Source organism: Carcharhinus amblyrhynchos, chromosome 2, assembly GCF_965287045.1.
Source record: "Carcharhinus amblyrhynchos chromosome 2, sCarAmb.v2.hapA, whole genome shotgun sequence".
NCBI lineage: Eukaryota > Metazoa > Chordata > Chondrichthyes > Carcharhiniformes > Carcharhinidae > Carcharhinus > Carcharhinus amblyrhynchos.
Genome location: NC_137325.1, coordinates 36,942,671 through 36,959,004, shown reverse-complemented (window position 1 = coordinate 36,959,004; position 16,334 = coordinate 36,942,671).

Genomic DNA, 16,334 nt, shown 5'->3' with positions numbered 1-16,334 from the left:
GATACGGGCGAGGGAAAATGTTGAGGATGTCCCAGTAGTAAAGGGAGTAGGGGGCATGAGAAAGGTTGGCAGCGTTCCTGCAAATAGGGTCCAGATAAAGGCTGGGATAAAGACACTTTACCTGAATGCACGTAGCAGTCGGAACAAAGTGAATAAGCTGGTGGCGCAGATCATCACAAATGGATATGATCTGGTGGCCATTATGGAAACCTGGTTGCAGGGTGACAGGGACTGGGAGCTGAATGTCCAGGGGTATCAAGTGTTTAGGAAGGATAGACGGGAGGAAAAAGGGGGTGGGGTAGCTCTGCTGATTAAGGATAATATCAGGGCGGTAGTAAGGGAAGATATAGGCTCCAAAGAGCAGAAAGTAGAATCGTTGTGAGTGGAGATAAGGAACAGTAAGGGGAGGAAGACGCTGGTGGGTGTGGTCTATAGGTCCCCAAATAATAACTTGGAGGTGGGGCGGGCTATAAACGAGCAAATAAATGATGTGTGCAGAAATGGAGCGGCGATAATTATGGGGGATTTCAACCTGCATATTGATTGGTTGACCCAAGTAGGATACGGTGGGCTTGAGGAAGAGTTCTTGGAATGCTGTAGGGATAGTTTCCTTGAACAGTGTGTCACGGAACCAACGAGGGAGCGAGCTGTCTTAGATCTGGTGTTGTGTCACGAGGCAGGAAGAATTAGGGATCTTGTTGTGAGGGATCCTCTTGGGACGAGCGATCATTGTATGGTTGAGTTTTTGATGCAGATGGAGGATGAGAAAGTAGGGTCCTGAACCTGTGTCCTCTGTTTGAACAGATGGGAGTACGATAGGATGACAGAGGAATTGGCAAATGTAGATTGGGGGCGCAGATTGGTTGGTAGGACTGCTGAGGAACAGTGGAGGATCTTTGAGGAGATCTTTTTCGATGCTCAGCAGAAGTATATTCCAATGGTAAAGAAGGAATGTAGGAGAAGGGATAACCAGCCGTAGTTATCGAAGGAAATAAAGGAGAGTATTAAATTAAAAGCTGATGTGTTTAGAGTGGCTAAAAGTAGTGGGCGATTAGAAGATTGGGAGAGGTTTAAAAATCAATAAAGAATGACTAAGAAGTTGATAAAGAAAGGAAGGATAGACTATGGAGCTAAACTAGCACTAAATATAAAAAAGGACAGTAAGAGTTTTTACAAATATATAAAGAGGAGGCTAGAGTGAATGTAGGACCCTTAGAGGATGAGAGGGGGGATTTAGTGGTGGGAGATGAGGAAATGGCTGAGGCCTTAAATAAGTTTTTTGCCTCGGTCTTCACGGAGGAGGACGCGAATAGTTTGCCGGATATTAAAGATAGAAGGATGGTAGGAGTTGAGGGCCTGAATGCGATTACTGTCACTAGAGAGGTAGTGCTTGATAGACTAACGGGACTGATGGTGGACAAGTCCTCAGGACCAGATGGAATGCATCCCAGTGTTCTGAAGGAAAAGGCAGAGGTGATAGTAGATGCCTTGGTGGTGATTTACCAAACTTCGCTGGATTCCTGGGAAGTGCCGGAAGATTGGAAAACGGCTAATGTTACGCCGCTGTTCAAAAAAGGTAGCAGGCAAAAGGCAGGGAATTATAGGCCGGTTAGCTTAATGTCTGTAGTTGGAAAAATGCTTGAATCCGTCATCAAAGAAGAAATAGCGAGGCACCTAGAAAAGAATGGTTTGATAGAGCAGACACAGCACGGATTCGTTAAGGGGAAGTTGTGTTTGACAAATTTATTGGATTTCTACGAGGATATGACTAGTGCGGTAGACAGAGGGGAATCGGTGGATGTGGTCTTTCTTGATTTTCAAAAGCGTTTCATAAGGTGCCGCACAAAAAGGTTGCTTCAGAAGGTTAGGGGGCATGGAGTTGGGGGTAAGGTGTTAGCATGGATAGAGGATTGGTTGTCTAATAGGAGGCAGAGAGTTGGTATCAATGGGTGCTATTCTGATTGGCGGTTGGTGACTAGTGGAGTGCTGCAGGGATCGGTGCTGGGGCCTCAGCTATTTACCATTTATATAGATGATCTGGAGGACGGGGCTGCGTGTAGGGTGACGAAATTTGCTGATGACACAAAGATGAGTGGAAAAGCAAATTGCATGGAGGGTGTGGAAAGTCTACAGAGGGATCTGGATAGGCTGAATGAGTGGGCGAGGACCTGGCAGATGGAGTACAATGTTAGCAAGTGTGAGGTTATCCACTTTGGCAAAAATAATAGTAGGAGGGATTACTATATAAAGGGTGAAAAGCTGCAGCATGCTACGGTGCAGAGGGATCTGGGGGACCTTGTGCACAAGTCGCAAAAACCCAGTGTGCAGGTGCAGCAGGTGATCAAGAAAGCAAATGGGATACTGGTCTTTATAGGGAGGGGGATAGAATATAAAAGCAGGGAGGTCTTGCTGCAACTGTACAGGGCACTGGTGAGGCCGCAGCTGGAGTACTGTGTGCAGTTTTGGTCGCCGCACTTGCGCAAGGATATTTTGGCCTTGGAGGGAGTGCAGAGGAGGTTCACTAGGCTGACACCGGAGATGAGGGGGTTAGACTATGAAGAGAGACTGAATAGACTGGGTCTGTACTCGCTGGAGTTTAGAAGGATGAGGGGGATCTTATAGAGATGTATAAGATAATGAAAGGGATGGATAGGGTAGAGGTAGAGAGATTCTTCCCGCTCAGAAAGGACAGCAAGACTAGAGGGCACAACCTCAAGATAAGCGGGGGGGGGGCGCAGTTTAGAACGGAGTTGAGGAGGAACTTCTTCACTCAAAAGGTGGTGAATCTCTGGAATTCTCTGCCCATTGAAGTGGTGGAGGCTACCTTGCTAAATATATTTAAGTCACAGGTAGATAGGTTTTTGACAGACAAGGGAATTAAGGGTTATGGGGAGAAAGCGGGAAAGTGGAACTGATCCTCTTCAGATCAGCCATGATCTTATTGAATGGCGGGGCAGGCTCGAAGGGCTAGATGGCCTACTCCTATTTCTTATGCTCTTATGTTCTTAGATGCTAGAGGGTCAGGGGCTGGAAGCCTGCAGGGTGTCAGGGGTAGATACACAAAGCAGGAGTCACATACAGGAACAATACCAGAACAGAATGTGCACTCACCCTTGGTGCCCGAATGAGGTCAGTCAGTTTCTCCCTGCACAGACGACCGGCCCTCCACGCCACTGCATGTGCATTGACTGTCACTGCCACCCCCATCCCAGGCTGCTCAGCCTTCCCTTCCCCTGGCCCGATGTCCATAAGGGGGCAATACGGTGTCCCTCCTCTCTACATCCAAGCTGTCCCTCTAAAAATCTGGGGGCCTTTCTTCTGGCTGCCATCTTCCGGCCCTGCTTGCCTGTCTGTCTATCCTTGGGGCTTATAAGCAGTTCTCCCTTGTTCAATTCAGCTGCTGGCAGTTTGGCTGAGTCACATGCCTGTTGCAGATAGAATGACAGCATATGTGGAATTAATACTGCACCATCTGCTAAAACATCTAGGAGAGAGAGGAGAGAAAAGTAGATGGGAAACACTATGCTTCCATCTTTTCTTTACAGTCCTTCTTAATTCATAAATGTATCACCTATTTAAGATTTTTCTCAATGGTCAAACAAACTCCAAAGTTTGACCTGAAGCATTATTTTATGTATCACAAAATGATAAAAATCAAATTAATATATATTTGCTCATTCATTAATTTGTTTTAACAATATAGGGTCAATATTACAAATCTGTGTTGCCAACAGGGACTTTTGTCTGTTGGCAGTACATAGGGGAAAGTTGGGCACACATTGTCTGCAATTTTCCAATAAATGCTGCCAGTTGGCAAAGTTCCCTACCAGCAGCCTGGCTTCATATAATTCCCCAACTTCTGAAGTTTTGTTTTGTAGTATAGTCAACTGCAATGGGAGCTACCCTATTACACCATCTCAACAATGGAAAAGTTACCATCGTGGAGCATTTCACAGCCCATGAGAGCAGCATAGCCTCTTGGGTACACACTCAATGAAATTAGCTTCACAGAGCAGCTGTGTTTCAATGATCAGAAAATACTGTCAAGATAAGTTACTGTGCATTTAAATTTTAATGATTAGTCACATTACACAGAGCTGTTTACTTTTATAATGTAGGTAATGAGGAATGATAGTTTATAATCAGTATGCAAGAAGTAAGAACGTTCTTGTGAGTCACAGCTGTCATAAAACCTGTGATCTAATACCCAACAGCAGGGATGATAGGGCTATATAATTAATTTCAAAGGGGTTCCAACTGATGAACAGCTCATTTCCATGCTTAGGAAATTTGTCTTCAAAGGTCATTCTGTATGATTTCAGATTCAAGTGATGAAAATAAATGTTAACTTGTATGCCACAAATATAAGGAATTTGGATCATAATTCTGAGATTGCAAGAGCCCAATTCTACCTCTGAGCCTCTCTCAACAGTTCAGAGAATTGGATGCAGAAGCTATTATTAATGATCAAATAATTGGGTTGGTTTTCACAACTGACTATTCAACCTGAAGTGCTTTTGATCATACTCCCACACTGAGAGGTCAATCTGATATTTTCGGCTCTTATTGTTTTTAAGATAAACTATAAAAAGAAAATGCAAGAGACATCAGGATAACTTTTAGTCTGCACCACGTGGGTGGTAACCTGATGGATCAGTGAAAAAGGATCATGTGGTTTTTACAATGGCCAATTGGTGAAGCTGAATATGTATCCCATAGATACTACACATAGCTTGCCACAAGCAAGAACAAATCCAAGAACAAAGTAGTTGAATTTCAAAGGCCTGGTGAATGAGGTGGCATCAGCACATCGCTTGCCTTACGGTAATACTCAATTAATTATTGTACAAATGCTTGGTTGGGACACTGGTCCTTTTAAGAGTTCTCCCAACTTTCATCAACTCAAGTACAGTACAATTCACAGATGTATACACTTCACAACCACCTGCTACTGCCAATGTTTTAGATGTTCGTCTAATCCACTGGGAGGTTTCTTTGTTTTCTACTCTTTTTTTAACGTCAACACATAATTGCAAAGTTCCTCCTGTGGAACTTTATAACAGTTGTTTACCTGACTATTGCGTGCTTAAAAAGTAAACATTGAGAAATTATATATTAAATTTAATGAAATGGAAGTAATCTAGCTATTCTTTAATTATCAGCATTTCACAAATAGCACCATACATGATGCACAATTGGTGTTATAAAGGTGATTGTTGTCTTCAAAGGTTATCTTTTTATTGTTTGTCAAATAATTTGTTTTTTGAATTTTTAAGAAATCCTGCTCCACAATATAAATGAAATAAATTGGATTATTAAAACATATCAAAAGAGCTGGTGTATGGTTTCTCTTGTCACTCTCCTTAGAGAGACCTAAGTATACCACTGCACCCCTCAATGCCTCCCCCCCGCCCCCACTAACCCACTACCAGCACCATCAAGCAGTTCATATTCATACAAAAATGTTAAGGGATGATTTTGTTATCCAGTGCCCCTGCTGGAAGCATCTCTGGGGAAGGTTACAAACTTCTGATCCACTATTTTCTGTCCATTCATTTTAGGAGCTGAAAAATCTTACACTGTCCATCTGTAGTGTCCTGAGATATATTCTGCATGAACACCACTCCCTTTTTAAAGCATTGGATCACAGAATCTGAACTTTCTGGACTGAGCTAGTCCTAGAACATTGTAATCTTTTACTATGGTAATCAGCCTCTATTGATTCAGCATCCTCTCTATTGATATAGCATAGTTATACACATCCATTCTATGGCCTAGATTTTAACTGGCAATGAGTTTTGAGTAATAGAAGGGTCAGGTGTATGTGGGGCTATTGTGGACTGAGAATGCTGTAACATGAAGATTCCTGATTTAGAGACCAGGAAGTAGGCTTTGTCATCTTGACTATATTAACAACACGCCGTTATTAATAACTGGACTGCCAAAGGAGATTCAATGCTTCCAGGTTCTTGGGTCTCTGGAGGTATTTCTTTCTGCTGAATTTTGTCCATGTCCATACCTTCAGTTGGGAGTTTATTTCAGTCCCAAATCTGTTGAAGGTCTTCTTAATTAATTTCTCTGCATTTTTGTGAGGATAAGGGTTTTTGATGCAGATGCGGTAACATGAAGTACTGCCACACAGTTACTTAAGAAGGTGCATGATCTAGAACCAAGGTCAGTCTGGAGAAGATGTGGAGATCTGGCGTGGGACTGGGGTTTACATTATTTTGTAAATTGTAAATTGAGTTTGTGTCTTTATATGCCCTGTTTGTGAACTGAAATCCCACTCACCCGATGAAGGATCAGTGCTCCGAAAGCTAGTGGCTTGTGCTACCAAATAAACCTGTTGGACTTTAACCTGGTGTTATGAGACTTCTTACTGAGTCTAGAGAAGGCCAGATATATATATTTATATATATATTAGTTGTGAGTTGTTAATAACGGCGTGTTGTTAATATAGTCACGATGACAAAGCCTACTTCCTGGTATCTAAATCTTTATGTTACAGCATCTGCATCAAAAACCCTTATCCTCACAAAAATGCAGAGAAATTAATTAAGAAGACCTTCAACAGATTTGGGACTGAAATAAACTCCCAACTGAAGGTATGGACATGGACAAAATTCGGCAGAAAGAAATACCTCCAGAGACCCAAGAACCTGGAAGCATTGAATCTCCTTTGGCAGTCCAGCTTCAACAAGCAGAGCTCCCAATCTGCAAGGATGAGATCTGTTTTTAAATTCCAGGCCAGTTAGACAAGAGAAATTCCTTTTCATTCACTCAGGCAGAAAATCTGTCAGAATGGAACACATCACTAATTCTGTTCCCAAATTTCACAAAGCAAAAAATATTTAAATTAATTTTGTTTATTGGGTACCTTGTGACCGTCCTAGTTCCTTAACAATAAGCCTATGGCCTATGGATCTTTTCTATGGGTCCCAGCTTGCAATGATATATTGCAGATTAAATTAAATCGGCAGCTGGCCGAGCCACACAACCATCCCAGACCCTTTTTCAGGCAGCAACATGCCATTGCCATTTTGGAAAACATACCAAAAACCGTCATAGAGGTTTGCAGAATGGAAGCAAGCCCTTTGCAGGAAGATCCATTGTTAGGCAGTGAGCAGTAATGCTATCTTGGAACCCTATATCTCTTAAAGCTGTACCCACATTTTAAAATCCCGAGGCTTGGTACATTGGTGAGACAATGCAGATGCTACAACAACGGATGAATGGACACTACGTGACAATCACCAAGCAGGAATGTTCCCTTCCAGTTGGGAAACACTTCAACAGTCACGGGCAATCAGCCTCCAATCTTCGGATAAGCCTTCTCCAAGGCAGCCTTCAAAACACACAATACAGAATTGCTGAGCAGAAACTGATAGCCAAGTTCCACACTCAACTGGGATCTTGAGTTCATGTCACATTACCTATAACCCCCACCATTTGGCCTGGGCATGCAAAATCCTACGAACTCCTGGCTTGAGACAATTCATACCTTTTTAACCTGTGATCATCCCTTTCTCCTCTCTGACTAGCTGTACCTGTAAAGACTTGATTACCTGTTAAGACTCACTTCCCAACCATTACCTTGCAATTGTTTCTGTGCCTATATAATGCCGTGTTTGTGAACCCACCTCCCCACTCACCTGATGAAGGAGCAGCACTTCAAAAGCTTGTGATTCCAAATAAACCTGTTGGACTTCAACCTGGTGTTGTGAGACTTCTTATTGTGTCCACCCCAGTCCAACGCCAGCATCTCCACATCATCACATTTTAAAAAATCTTCAATGTGGATTGTAATTCCATACTTCCAGCTCAATGAGGATTCACCCATGGCCCACAGCAGTCACAGAATTGGAGTTCCTAGAGGAAAAGATTTTTAAGATATAGCGTTGCTACAGGCTTAGATAAAATGTCAAATGCAGAATAAATCAATACAATTATTTACTTGATTGGATTAATTACAGACAGTATCGTTGCGTGACATGCTATCAATGAGACAACTGTCAAATTTGATTGTGTTTTAAAATACTGGCGAGAGCCAAATTTAGTAAGAGAATCCAACCACCCAGGAACCTGTCAGTCTGATCTCTTGCAAGCTAAATATCCTGAGACAAGGAATCCAGTTAGTTAAACTGACAGCTAAATGAACAACATCGGACATCTTAAGCAGAAAGGACACTATATGGGGCAGAAACCACTCTCAGTCCATCACATCGGATCACCAAAATGCAGGGACCATCAAAGTCAAGGAAAGCAATTCCTGAACTGCCCTACAAAGTAATGTTACCAGCAATGCAGTGCAAAGCACCCTCATGGGCAAGATTAGTAGCCTGCAACCACTGTCCAATGCCTCCATTGCAAACGACGGGGACACTGATAAACTGTGCAAATCAAAAGACCATACAAATTATTTTCCCTAACTTTTATGCATCTGGTTCCTTCCAGGTTGCTACAGGAAATATAGGCAACATCTGGAAGTTGATTGCAGTGTAAAGGAGTTCAATGAAACTCTCTTAACAAAGAAAGACAGCTTCAACTCATTCACACTTACTAGAAACAAGCAGGCAATGAGATGATTTTTTGCACAACTTGCAGATTTCCAAGAGACCTAGGGTACCATTGGCACATGTTGGATGGAGTTCTCTCATTCAGGGCTCAGACTCTTGCTAGGGACAGGGAGTGTTTCCCAAGCTAACAGGAAACCACACCATATCTTCCATCCTCAGCGTAATTAATTCTGCATTAATTTTGCTTTGTCTTCAGAGTGGGAAGGCTTGATTGCACGTGTCCCACCATCATATCAGATGCCATATTTAAAAGGAGCCCAGCATTGAAAAAAGACAGACCTCCTGGAGAAAGAAGATGGATCTCCAGGAACACTCTGAGGCTGGAAGATGAACGTCCTGAAAAAACAGGATGGACCTCCAGAAACACTCTCAGGCTGGAATGTAGACCTACTTGAAGACACTGAAGCTGGGAGATCCACGTGATAAATACTCCTGCCACTCACTGCTGCAGTGTTCTAGGCTTGCTGGCAGCCTCCATCCCAAACTCTGGAGACAGTCCAAGACCTTCTTCAAGTAAGTCCCAGCTTTTGCATCTCACATTGTTCTAGAGTTTCCATTGTAGTTTCACACCAGCATGAAAGTGATTTTTGGATCTCCTGCCAAATTTTCCCCCTTTCCACCATTGATCCTGCCAGCAGAGGTATGTGAGACTTCCACGCATTGTCTTGCAGCTCTTCATGTGAAGTCAGCCATCTTTATCAACTGAAAGGTTTTCCACTCCTTCAATCCACAGCTGAGGGCTAATCATAGGGAGCTTATCATGCAGTTGAATGTTCATTGTGCTGGCAGTAATCGTGATTTCTTCCTTCCACTTCTTCCATTTTATTTGGAGTCATACATACTTCTCAGGGACTCCATAAATTCTAGCATCTCTCCAGACTTCCTCCATAGAATCCATATAGTGGAAAAAGAGGCCGTTCAGCCCATTGAGCCTGCATCCCACGCAGGCCTCTGTTCCACCCTATCCTTGTAATTTTATGCATTTACCATGGTTAATCCCCCTAACCTACACATCTTTGGACCCTAAGAGGCAATTTTGCACGGTCAATACACCTAACATGCACACCTTTGAACTGTGGGAGTAGCCCGGAGGAAATCCATGCAAACACAGGGAGAATATGTGCACTCCACATAGACAGCCACCCAAAGCTACAATCGAACCCAGGTCCCTGGTGCTGTGAGGCAGCAGTACTAACCACTGTGCTACCCCATCATTCCTAAGAATACTGCAGTCCTCTTGCCATTTGTACTTAAAACAACATGTTAAGTCAAAGGCTGCTGACAAGGTTTGTTTCCTTCAAGACCTAGCTCATGACTTAGGCCAGGAACTAACACACAGCAGGCCTAAAGTGAGAGGCCTTCCACCACAAGAACATCTCAGCATAGGAGACTGATGCACGTCAGGGCTGTGCGGATGTCCCACTGTGCAGACATGCAGGGTAGATACTTTGAAGGTTTTATGTTCTGGTAGCTGGTTTTATGATGCCCAATTGCTGTTATTCCATATTATAGTTGAATTTTTAAAATAAAAATGGTTATAACCATTAAATTAAACCATGGTAATTAGCCATTAAATTTTTTTTAAAAAATGGTTATAATCATGGAGACATGGGTAGATAGCCAAAGATACTCAGAAAATTGAATGTTTCTGACTAGATGATTTGATTGCAGGTGTAGGAGCGGGTTTGCATTTGTGAAAGTAAAACACAGCTGGTAGTAGCTGTATTGCAAAATTCCCTGGGTTTATTAGAGATTGTAACATTTGATTAGATGTTTAAATTATCTGTAACTCTCCAGGATGGTTAAAAAGATATGTGATTTTAAAAACTTTTTCCTGCAATTTGGCATTTAGCATGTTTTACAAAAGGACTATGCGATATATTACATATGATATGATGTCCAATTGATTTCAATGTAAATTAAACTATTTTTTAAACAGAAATTGAAGCACATCTTGCAGATTCAACTAGTGAGGTGGAAAATTCTTTGCCTTTTGGCAATTCTGGCGTCTTGCTTTCTGTTATACACCTGTGTTAGACAGAGGGCACAATGCAGGCACACGGATTACAAAAGAAGAGTCAGGCACCATTCCCATTCGCTGATTGGAAAGATCAACCACCCAGCCCTGAGAGAATATAGGGAGAGGGCATCATTCAATATGATGTTGAAAAAGTTGTGCGTCAGGGGACTATTCTTCAATTGGGAAGTGACTGTGCTTTTTTTGCAGGATAACCCAAAATCAAGCTCCATATGCCGCACCGTCTTATCAGTGGCAATTAAAGCAACTGCTGTATTGAATTTTTATATATCTGGGTCATTTTAGTCAGGAAAGATGTGTAACATGCAAAGTGCTGCAAGGTCCTACATTCACCAGGTTACTAAGGTTTCTGATTTTATTGATTTTGACATGATACCTACAAGGTACATGATGAGGGAACGATTCACTGCATTCCACAGTTTGCTACTTTTTGAAAAGTAGTTGGGCCTATTGATGGAAAACCCATTCACTGGAGGTGCCAAATGATGAGGCTGTTTCATATAGCAAGAGAAAGGACTTCCATTCTTTGAATATCATGAGTGCAAATCGTTCTTGCCAATCCAAATCACCAGAGTTATGATCATTATTCATTCATCCTAGGGAACTCAAGGTCCTACCAGAACATGAGTGGGTTACCTCAAAGTTCAGGATGGCCATTGGGTGACATGGTTACTGTAGAGATAATGCTTGACGACACCATACCACAGGACCAGCCACGTAACACTGGAAAGATACAACTACTCATATCTCAACATGTCAGGTGATGGAGAGGACATTCAGGTTTCGTTGTCTGGACAGGTCAGGACACACTTTACAATATTCTCATGTGAAAATGTTGGAGATTATAATAGTAAGTTGTGCATTGCACAACTTTACCCTTCAGGAAGGACTTAAGTTTTATTCTGGGTATGATTTAGTGCCAAAAACAAAAGACATGGACATATGAATTTGGGTGCAGGCATGCTTCCTGGAGTATGTGAGGAGGCCTCAGCAACCACTTTCAGGGCTGCTACAAATCAGCTAGTGGCTGATGCTTTCCAACATTGACAATCTTGAATTCCAACTCACTTTCACTGATAATCAAATAAGAGAACTGTTACTCGAAAGTTAAGCAAGTGACTTTATTTGAGTACCAAGGACTTAAAAGACTTTGGAGTAGTTAAACTGAAGAAGGTAAACTTCAGCTGATTAAGAAAAAGATTTTACAAAAAAAAGTGTCAATTCTCTATTCTTTTAAATATTTAAGTTTTTGTAATGCTTGAGATTGCTGTCATTTGAATAATTGTTTTGGAATACTTTACAGTTAATGTGTATTGGGAGGATCAAAAACTGCGAACACTTAAATATAATTATAAATAGAACGATTAATAAATAACATCACACAAATAAACAACAAATCTGAATTGAACTGGGATATAAATAAAGGCATAAATATAGCAATAAAGACACAGAAAACTACAAATACCGAATTAATTTGCCAGTGTGCAGTCAAATATAGTGATAAATACAATAAAAAAAACATTACACAGGTCACGAAAATAGAAGTCAAAAATTATGTCCATTGATGTGTGGAAATTAAAATACAAAGAGATGAAAAACTGGGTTTTCTCCTTCAGAAATAATAGGTCTTTAAAATTACAGGAGCATGAGACAATGTAGATAAAGGAGGACTATCTAATAATTGAGGATGTATAGGGGTTTAAGGCTGGGATTTTACACACGGACTGCTGCGCAAAATCCAGTATGACGACATCGTGAACCCAAAGCCAGTATGTTGAGTTCCCATAATCCAGTAGTTGGGTTAATGCTGAAATCAGCAGCTTACCTGTCATTCTGAAAAAACTGATTTATAGGCAATTGAGCTTATTAACATGTCAATTGACCCAAATATTGCACTGCCCATGTCATAATGCAGTTGGTGGTGGAAGAAGGGTGAGAATGGGCAGGCTGCTTTTACACCAACTCTGGTGAAAAAAAATGGGAAGGGGTATCCCAAACCACACCCCCGTCCCCACCCTCTCCCTCACTAAGGTGCCTTGTCTATTCCTGCCCAAAACACCCAGACTTACCCAAGTAAGTCTGGAATGTATGCTGTTTAGGTCAGCTTGCAGTCCCAGCAATGCCCACCCTTGAGCTTTGGTGCTGCTGAGACTGCAAGAATTGCAGGCTAATTAAATTGATCACCAGCTCTCAAAGGCAAATTTCTTCCACTCAGGGCAGAAGTCCCACATTGCACTTTTAAGGCTACCACTGTATTATCGCTGCAGGACAGCCTTTTTTCAAGGGAAATGGAAGGAGGTTGCGGCAAACAATTTTCCCCTGCATGAAACCCAACTCTAACCTTACTAGATTAGGATAGAGAGCCGGAGAACGTTCTTCACAGAGACAGCTGTGATATTACTGGAATTAACTTTCAGGGATAGTGGTTGACAGAAGAACTATGTCAACATTCAATATTAGTTCAGACAAGTGGTTTGGAACATGAGTTGTAGGGACATGGGCACTGCAGCAGCTAACTGGGATGCAAACTATTAAAAGGCAAAATACTGAAAGGACAGTAGGACTAGGGGGCACAGCCTCAAGATAAAGGGGGGGCAGTTTAGAACGGAGTTGAGGAGGAACTTCTTCGCTCAAAGGGTGGTGAATCTCTGGAATTCTCTGCCCGTTGAGGTGGTGGAGGCTGCCTCGCTAAATATTTTTAAGACGCGGGTTGATGGGTTTTTGATAAGAGAGGGGATTAAGGGTTATGGGGAGAGGGCGGGAATGTGGAACTGAGCCACGACAGATCAGCCATGATCTTATTGAATGGCGGGGCAGGCTCGAAGGGCCAGATGGCCTACTCTTGCTCCTATTTCTTATGTTCTTAAATTTAGCAGGTCTGATAGCATCTGTGGAGAGAGAATAGAGCCAACATTATGAACGTGGGTGACTCTTTGTCAGAGCTGAAGACAAAGAAAATCAGACATGATTTATACTGTGAGGATGGAGGAAGGACTGTAATTGAATAAAGGGAATGTGAATGGTGATGATAAAGGCTGAGAAAAATGCTAAAAGCATCCAGCAAGTGGTCGGAATGTGTGACTGGTAGAACAAAAGTTGAACATCCAGAGGGAAATGGAAAGCAATGAAGGTGGAGAGGGTAAAAGAGACAAATGGAAATTCTGTTGGAGAGAAGAGCAGGACTTTTTAGAGCCATAGAAGTTTATAGAATGGAAACAGGCGATTTGGCCCAACTTGACCATGCCGCCCTTATTTTTCTTTTTAAAACCCCTAAGCTAATCCCATTTGCCTGCGTTTGCCTCATATCCCTCTATACCCATCGGACCCATGTAACTATCTAAATGCTTTTTAAAAGATAAGATTGCACCCACCTCTACAACAACCTCTGGCAGCTTATTCCAGACACTGACCACTCTGTGTGAAGAAATAGCTCCTCTGGACACTTTTGTATCTCTCCCCTCTCACCTTAAACCTATGCCCTCTAGTTTTAGACTCCCCTACCTTTGGGGAAAGATATTGACTATCTTTCTTGTCTATGCCGTCATTATTTTATAGACCTCTATAAGGTCACCCCTCAGCCTCCTATGCTCCAGAGCAAAAAAATCCCAGTCTATTCAACTCTCCTTATAACTCAGTCCATCAAGTGCCGGTAGGATCCTAGTAAATCTTTTCTGCACTCTTTCTAGTTTAATAATATCCTTTCTATAATAGGGTGACCAGAATTGCACACAGTATTCCAAGTGTGGACATACCAATGTCTTGTACAACTTCAACAAGACATTCCATCTCCTATATTCAATGTTCTGACCGATGAAACCAAGCATACCGAATGCCTTTTTCACCAATCTGTCCACCTGTGACTCCACTTTCAAGGAGCTATGAACATGCACCCCCTAGATCTCTTTGTTCTGTAACTCTCCCCAACACCCTACCATCCCACAGTCTAAAAACTGCCATGCTAAATTCTCCTTCGGTACACCCGAACAGGTGCTGGAGTGTGGTGACTAGGGGATTTCACAGTAACTTCATTGCAGTGTGAATGTAAGCCTACTTGTGACTAATAAATAAATAGTTATTTACTTACTTGGGTATAGATGGGCTGCAGTACAACATGATGGAGCAATTTGCTACAAAAGACATTACAGCGTGTCTCATTGCTGACCGAATGATTGCTAACATTGAAGATTATTTGAAAAGTGAGGAATGGGTGGACTGAGTCATTACAGTCCTAATAGCCTAACTTAAGTCATGGACAAATTATTAGAAAACATTTTGAGAGACTGTGTAAACCATTGAAAAGGCATGGATTAATAAAGGGCAGTCAGAATCGATCTGGGGTGTGATTTTCTGCCCCCTTAGGCTACTCGACTAGCTTGGCGGGGCAGGAAATTTAAGCGGGACCAAAAAATCTAATTCCTGCCCGGCAGCCAACAGGTTGTAATCTTCCCAGGCCATTTTCTTTTAACGTAATCAGCCTCACACTTGGGAATGGCACGAGGCTGATTTGAATATTCATTCCTTCATTTAAATCTATTTAGCGAGCTCTGGACGGTATTGTCCTGGCTCACCTGGATTTCTGACCTTGCCGGAGAAGGTTCCCATCAGCGGACATCACAGCTGGTTGCCAAGAAGGGGTCCCAGACGTGATGGCCTCGCCAGTGAGGTCCCCCCGGGAGGTTGGGGGCATATGGCACAAGGCTGTGCCAAGGGGGTGGGGCCTCGCAGGGGACATGACCAGATGGGGCAGAGCCAGACTGGGGAGATAGAAGGGGAGAGAAGAGGGACTCAGCATTGGGGGGTGGCGGCTGGTGATCGGCGTCATAACCAGTGACTGGAGGTCGGAGTCAAACTAGTGATCTGGGGAAAGTGGGGGGGGGCGGGAGGGTGTCTGGGGGTGTTGGTGGTGGGGCTGGCGTTCTGGAGGGCGGCTATGTCTGGGAGTGGGATGTCCACTGATCTCCTCGTACATTGAACAATCTGGTACCGGCCTTTCTAGTGGGTTTACGCTACCCACCACTCCCCCCCAGCCCACCCACCGCCACTGACATGGATCATCTTACAGACTCCCGTTTTCCCACTCATTGAACACTGATTTTTATTTGAAACATCACCCCCCCATGTTGATTAGTTTGATTGATGTTTTTGAGAAACTAACAAACTGAAAGGTTGATGAGAGTAGCATTTTTGTTGAATTCTACGTGGACTTTAGCACAATGTTTGACAAGGTACCACATGGCAGACTGGTCAGAAAATTAAAAGCTCAGGGAATCCAAGGGCACGTGGCAAGTTGGGTCCAAAACTGGCTCAGTGACAGGAAACAAAAGGTAATATTTTTGTATTTTTTTGTGTGATTGGAAGGCAGTTTTTAAGTGGGATGTTGTAGAACTCAGAACTAGAGTCCCTTGGTACATATCAGTGTTTTGAACATAAATGTAAAGGACATGAATTAGACATTTTTACAAGACACAGAAATTGGTCAAATAGTTGATAATGATGAGGAAGCTGTAGACTGCAGAAAGCTGTTAACAAACTGGTCTGGTCGAAACAAACTTTGGCAAATGGAATTTCAGCTGGAGAAGTGTGAGACACATCAGCGAGAATTCTGATCATTGTATCACAGCAAGGGTGTGATCGCACCAGAGAGAACAGAAAGAAAACTGAGAATTGTTACCAGGAATGAAGAATTTTTGCAATGAGAAAAGTTTGGATAAACTGTGTTC